This window comes from Ursus maritimus, unplaced genomic scaffold (assembly GCF_017311325.1).
Source record: "Ursus maritimus isolate PB19 unplaced genomic scaffold, ASM1731132v1 scaffold_1, whole genome shotgun sequence".
In the NCBI taxonomy this organism is placed as follows: Eukaryota; Metazoa; Chordata; class Mammalia; order Carnivora; family Ursidae; genus Ursus; species Ursus maritimus.
Genome location: NW_024423343.1, coordinates 48,650,299 through 48,655,867, shown reverse-complemented (window position 1 = coordinate 48,655,867; position 5,569 = coordinate 48,650,299).

Sequence of the window (5,569 nt, the reverse complement as noted above, 5' to 3'; positions counted from 1 at the left end):
AGAGTCTCCTTGGGAAACTTCTCCATATTCTGCCGCAAGTTAAGTTTGTTCCTTTGGGAAGGAATTAGAAGCTGTGTCTTATAGTCTGCTTCTCCCCACAAGCGAAATCTCTGAATTAGGGCTCTAGAGCTTGGGTTGGGGCAATGGTAAGGTTCTTTCTGTGACATCCCTGCCCTGGGAGCTGAGGCTCAGTGAAGGGGGTTCATCATCCCTAGGTCCTCTGGGCTTACTTTTGCTAGTATGGAACCATCACCTCCTGAGTTGAGAAAAGGCTATTGGAGTAACACTATTTTCAGTGTACCATGCCTGATGCAGATCCTCATTCCATGGGTGGGGTTTGGACAAAAAAAGAGCCCTCACTTCTCACTACTACTCACTCACCTGGCGGTGAACCTCAGCAACAGGCTGCTAGAGGTAGGAGGAGAAACACTGAAGTTCTGCTTCTTCTGGGAAGAAAGCCCTCTGCCTGGGGCCTGAGGCCGGGGGAGAGTGGGAGCCCCATGCTCTTGGCTGCAGCAGTCTGGAGTAGAGTCTCTACCTTGCTGAGCAGAGAGAAGGGAGAGAAGGAAACTGTCTTGGTTCAGATATCATACTCTTGCCTTTCTTACTGAATTTTCATAGATTTTATTAAATTGGTGTTTGTTTATTTTCTGTTTGCACTTAGGACTGTTTCCAGAGTCTTCAGATGATTGCTTTTTAAAAATAATTTTCACCAGTTTCACTGGGGAGCAGCTCAACAAAGCTCCACCAGTTGTCATGCTGGAAGTTGATTTCTATAGAATAAATTGTAAATGCATAAAGTAAAACACATAGAATTACAAAAGAAATCATTTATATTGAAATACAGTCATCAAAAGATTTAGAGATTGTGGGTGCAATAATAAAAACTACCATACTTTAATGTAGAAATGAGCACGAATGAGGCATATATTTTGGGATATTTGCAACAATCAAAATGTGTTATGAAAGTATCTATGATTGCTGTTGGTGGCAAAGTCATAAGAACTTTAATACCCCCTTGATTTGTTGTCTGCACTCATAATTTCAGGAAATGCTCAGTTTCAGTTAAAGGTCAGTGAAAAATAAAAATGGTACTTCTTATCATCTACATTCACTGATCCCCTGAATTTTATTCACAGCCCCTTTTGGGGGTGCATGTACCCAGGTGAAGATTGCACATGATTCTAGACCATAATAGAATCTAGAGAAGACCCTTGAACAACCTGTGTGTACTGTGACCTAAGAATTCCTCTGTTCTTTTCAATGACAAATGAAATGACCCTTAGGAATTTTGAAGTCCTCTGAAGTCTTGTGTGAACTTTTCCTGTCACCAGCTTTGTCACTTCTCTGCATCCTTTGACCAGAGTAACCTTGGAAATGATGGTACAAGCATGGACAGGGACTTTTAATAAAAAAGTACATTATTTCCGTTGTTGTAACAAGAAGACTATTGATGATTTTAGAAAAATAGTACTAATTCTAGAATGTGCAAATCTGGGAGCTTTAAACTGTAAATATCAGGCAATATGAACTCCAAGAGATTTAAAGTTAAGAAAAAGTATTTAAGGGGCGCCTGGGTGGCACAGCGGTTAAGCGTCTGCCTTTGGCTCAGGGCGTGATCCCGGCGTTCTGGGATCGAGCCCCACATCAGGCTCCTCCGCTATGAGCCTGCTTCTTCCTCTCCCACTCCCCCTGCTTGTGTTCCCTCTCTCGCTGGCTGTCTGTATCCTGTCAAATAAATAAATAAAATCTTTAAAAAAAAAAAAAAGAAAAAGTATTTAAGTAATTGCCTACTAAAATTTTCATGTCTCTAGAAAACATCTTTGTGAAAACACAATACTCCTTTTAGAAACTATAATTCACTTACAAAACCCCTTTAAAAGGAGAAATTGTCCAAGTCTTACATGATGGAGAGAAAATTATTCTTTAGTCACTGCTCACTCAGTTCAATCTTTTATTTAAATTAATTCAGATTTTGCTTCTACCACTAAATATAACTATTTCTAAGATACAAAGTTGTCTTTAGAATTACTTCCTGCAGGTTTTATGTAACAGTATGTTGTGTGGGAAGCTTATAGTTCATGCTGTTTGTTTATATCACCTTAACCAATGATCTGTTGTTTTTAAGAGCAGTATTAAATATTTGGAAGTATAAAGCTATATAAATTGTGAATTACATAAATTATACATATGCAGTTTTACTTTCTTCACCATAGTCATCAAATACATCATTAAACATTAGCAATATGTTATGAAATAAAACAAAACTCTCATGCTGTTGTGCCATTGCACCTTAAGACATTTAGATTAGATATAAAGGATTTTTTTTTCTTTTTAAAATATCAGCATTATTAAATACTAGAAGGTAGATGTCTCTTTCTTTAAAGGTCATTAAAAACTTCTCTCTGAGGTGATTTGAGTGTCCTCCTGTTGCCCGAAGGTAGTGGATTGGACTACATTACTTCTCAGTGCCTTGCTGGCCATTTGATTTATGATGCTATGTCGTGATGTGCAAATGCAGTTTGGTACGCTGAAGTGCAAATGATCTGGCTGGACTAAATCGCATCAAAGCATTCTCCCTGTTTCAGTATTTTTCTCTCTTACAAAAAAAAAAAGGATTCTATTTTTAGACAGAGAATAAGGGACAATTATTAGTGTTTGCAGAATATTTCACAAGATGAAAAGAAATAAAAGCAAATTTCATACTTACTGTTGAAACATTTTGTGGTTGTATTGGCATATTATTTTGTTTTTCCCTCTATTGTGGAGTTTTATTCCTTCAAAAGCATTAAAGTTACCAAAAGAGTAATTTTGGTGCTAGGACTGGAGATATACATCTGTTCTTCTGGGACCAGAACTCTAGGGTGATTAGTGCTCCAGGAATGTATGAAACCATATATCCTATGGTTTGCCTTTACATGAGAAATCAACTCCTTCTTCAAAACCTGAAAATCCCTACAGAGTTATGACTAACCTAGCTCACTGTCTACTGAGAGGGCTGTGGAGAGGATGGCATCACACTGAGAAGGAGGGATAATTGTGAGAGCCAAAGAGGTTTTAGGAGACAGACTGCTTGGGTGGAAAAAGAAACATTAAAAAGAAATACAATACAAGTACAATCAAAATACCTCTAGAGAAACTGGAGAGTAAAATAATCATGGTCTAAAGGCTCAAGTCTCAGAAATGGACTGAAAATGCAGGGATGGTACATTCTGATCCTGGCACTCTGATTATCTCACTGTGTCTGTACAGCAGATCCCTTCCCATCTAAAGTTCAGCCTCTGCAGGTGCATAAGTTCAGAAGGTGCTAGCATACCTAATGGGCCCAGACATATTTTGCTTTCCTCCTGTGGAGTCTCTCTCGTAATTGGGAGATCAGAAGAAGCATCATTACTTCCTTACACCTTTTTCTGTTCATTGCTACAACTCCCCCAACACCATTCACATTTGAGATTATAGGAACTGAAACTAGAGACATTTTATATAAAATTATATAAAAATTATTTTGCTTAAGTCTGTTTACTGGAGAAGTTGGAATGGCTACATTCAGCCATTTTGACCTCACACAAAACGGCTGGACATCAAGATAGACCCTATCTTCAGATCTTCTAAGAGATAGGCTCTCACCATGTGGCTACTTTGGGGCCAAGTCAACTCTTGGCAGGCACAGTGGTGCCTTTGTTCCACTTTTTCTAAGATTCTAAAAATGCAGCTTCCAAATGATGCCATAGAACAACCTGGAAACTCATGTGGATTTGAGGTATAGATTTCCATACCCTAGCTTCTTTATTCTTATGTGGTCAGAAATACTTGGGGGGTGGAGGGGTCAGGAAAGCAAAGTGGGCAGTGGAGATGCTATAGAGGTGGTGAACATTCACTTGAGTTTTGTCTATAGCTTCTGTGCGTTTGGCTTTCCTTCTCCTTCCTGTTCATCACATGTTTCTCAGATTTCCCAGCTTTTCCTCCTTGAGCCTAGATTAATTTTTCTTGCTTTGACTTTCACATTTATTTGTTTATAATTAAAAATATTATTTATGATCACGTAAACTTTTTTGAATGGATGCTTCAGAACTGAAAACAGAACATGACGTGTTTCTTCTAGTACAATGACAACTCTATAGAGCACCAGGGTTCTACTTTGGAAGGAATATATACTGCTTGTATAGGATTAGTATTTATTTTCTATATCAACAGTCTTTATAATGTAACTCTTTTAACTCTTCAGATAAACCACTGGTGACATTTAGATAGTAAACCACTCTTATCACCCAAGGTTAACCCTTCATCCTGTTCCTGATTCTAATCCTTGACCTATCCTCCAGGACCTTGCTATACCAATTTAATCTTCCCTCATAACCATTTTTAAACCTTTTCTGGAATCTTAAAATATTTGTGTTGCATGTTCTGTATGTTAGCCAGTGGGTTAGTTGCTGGTGAATGACACAACATCTGCCCTTAATTAACTTACAGTCTGGTGTGGAGGAATGAGAAGTCAATAGGCGTTGTAAGACAGAGGAATGAATACTTTGAGAGTTTGTGATATTGGCACAAGGAGAAGAGCCCTAATTCTTTCTGCTATGACAAAAGAATGGTCAGGATTCCCCTCTCCTCAGTAACTGCCACTCAAGTTTACTACTGTACCCCTTTAGCTACTAGACCTTTCCATAGGACATTGGTTTTTTCTCCTATTTTATAGTTTAATTTATTATCTCTACTATTCAGGCTCTTGCTCTTACCATTCTACTGCTACTGATATTTATCATTGAAGGACATCTAGAGGTCAAATCCAGGGTCTTTTTCTTAACTTATTTCTTTTGGGTGAAGCACTCATCATTGCTGACCAGCCCAAGCCCAGTCTGTGAACAGCTGCCTAATGTGTTTTACATTCGTCTTTGTCCCTATTCACTCCCAAGATGTTAATCATCGTCTCCAGCTCCAACTCCTCTCCTGAGTGCCATCTTTCATTTTCAGCTGTGCATTTTCTCCTGGATATTCTGCCAAACCTTAAATTCATGGATATAAATACTAACTCATCACATTCAAACTTCAAAAAGCGTGTCTTTGACATAATACATTTTCTCTTTAAAAAAAAATATCGAATCGTTCCTTGTTGCCTACTAAATTATATACAAGGTCTCCAATATAATATTCAAGGCTCTACACAATATATCCTCACACCATATTTCCAGCCTTTTTTTTCATTACTTTTCCACACACACCTGCTCCTGAAGACTAACTTTAGATTGCTGCATTTTCAATATTCCCGTATTTTTCTGCTTCCATTTGTTTGCTCATTCTTGATTCTTGGGCTGGAATTCTATCTACTCCCTTATCCTCTGTCAAAATGCTCGTACTCTTTCAAGACCCTCATAATACTTACCTGCTTCATGAAATTTCCCTCTTCCCCCCATAGAGATATTATCATGTCCTTTTAGATGTTGTTTAGTTGTTTTTCCCTGTCATTGTCCTCTGCCATTTTTATATATATGTAATGTGCTTTTCTGGTATGTTGTATAGTATCTTTGAGAGCTGTACCTAGCAAACAGCTTTGCTCATATACCTTAAAAAT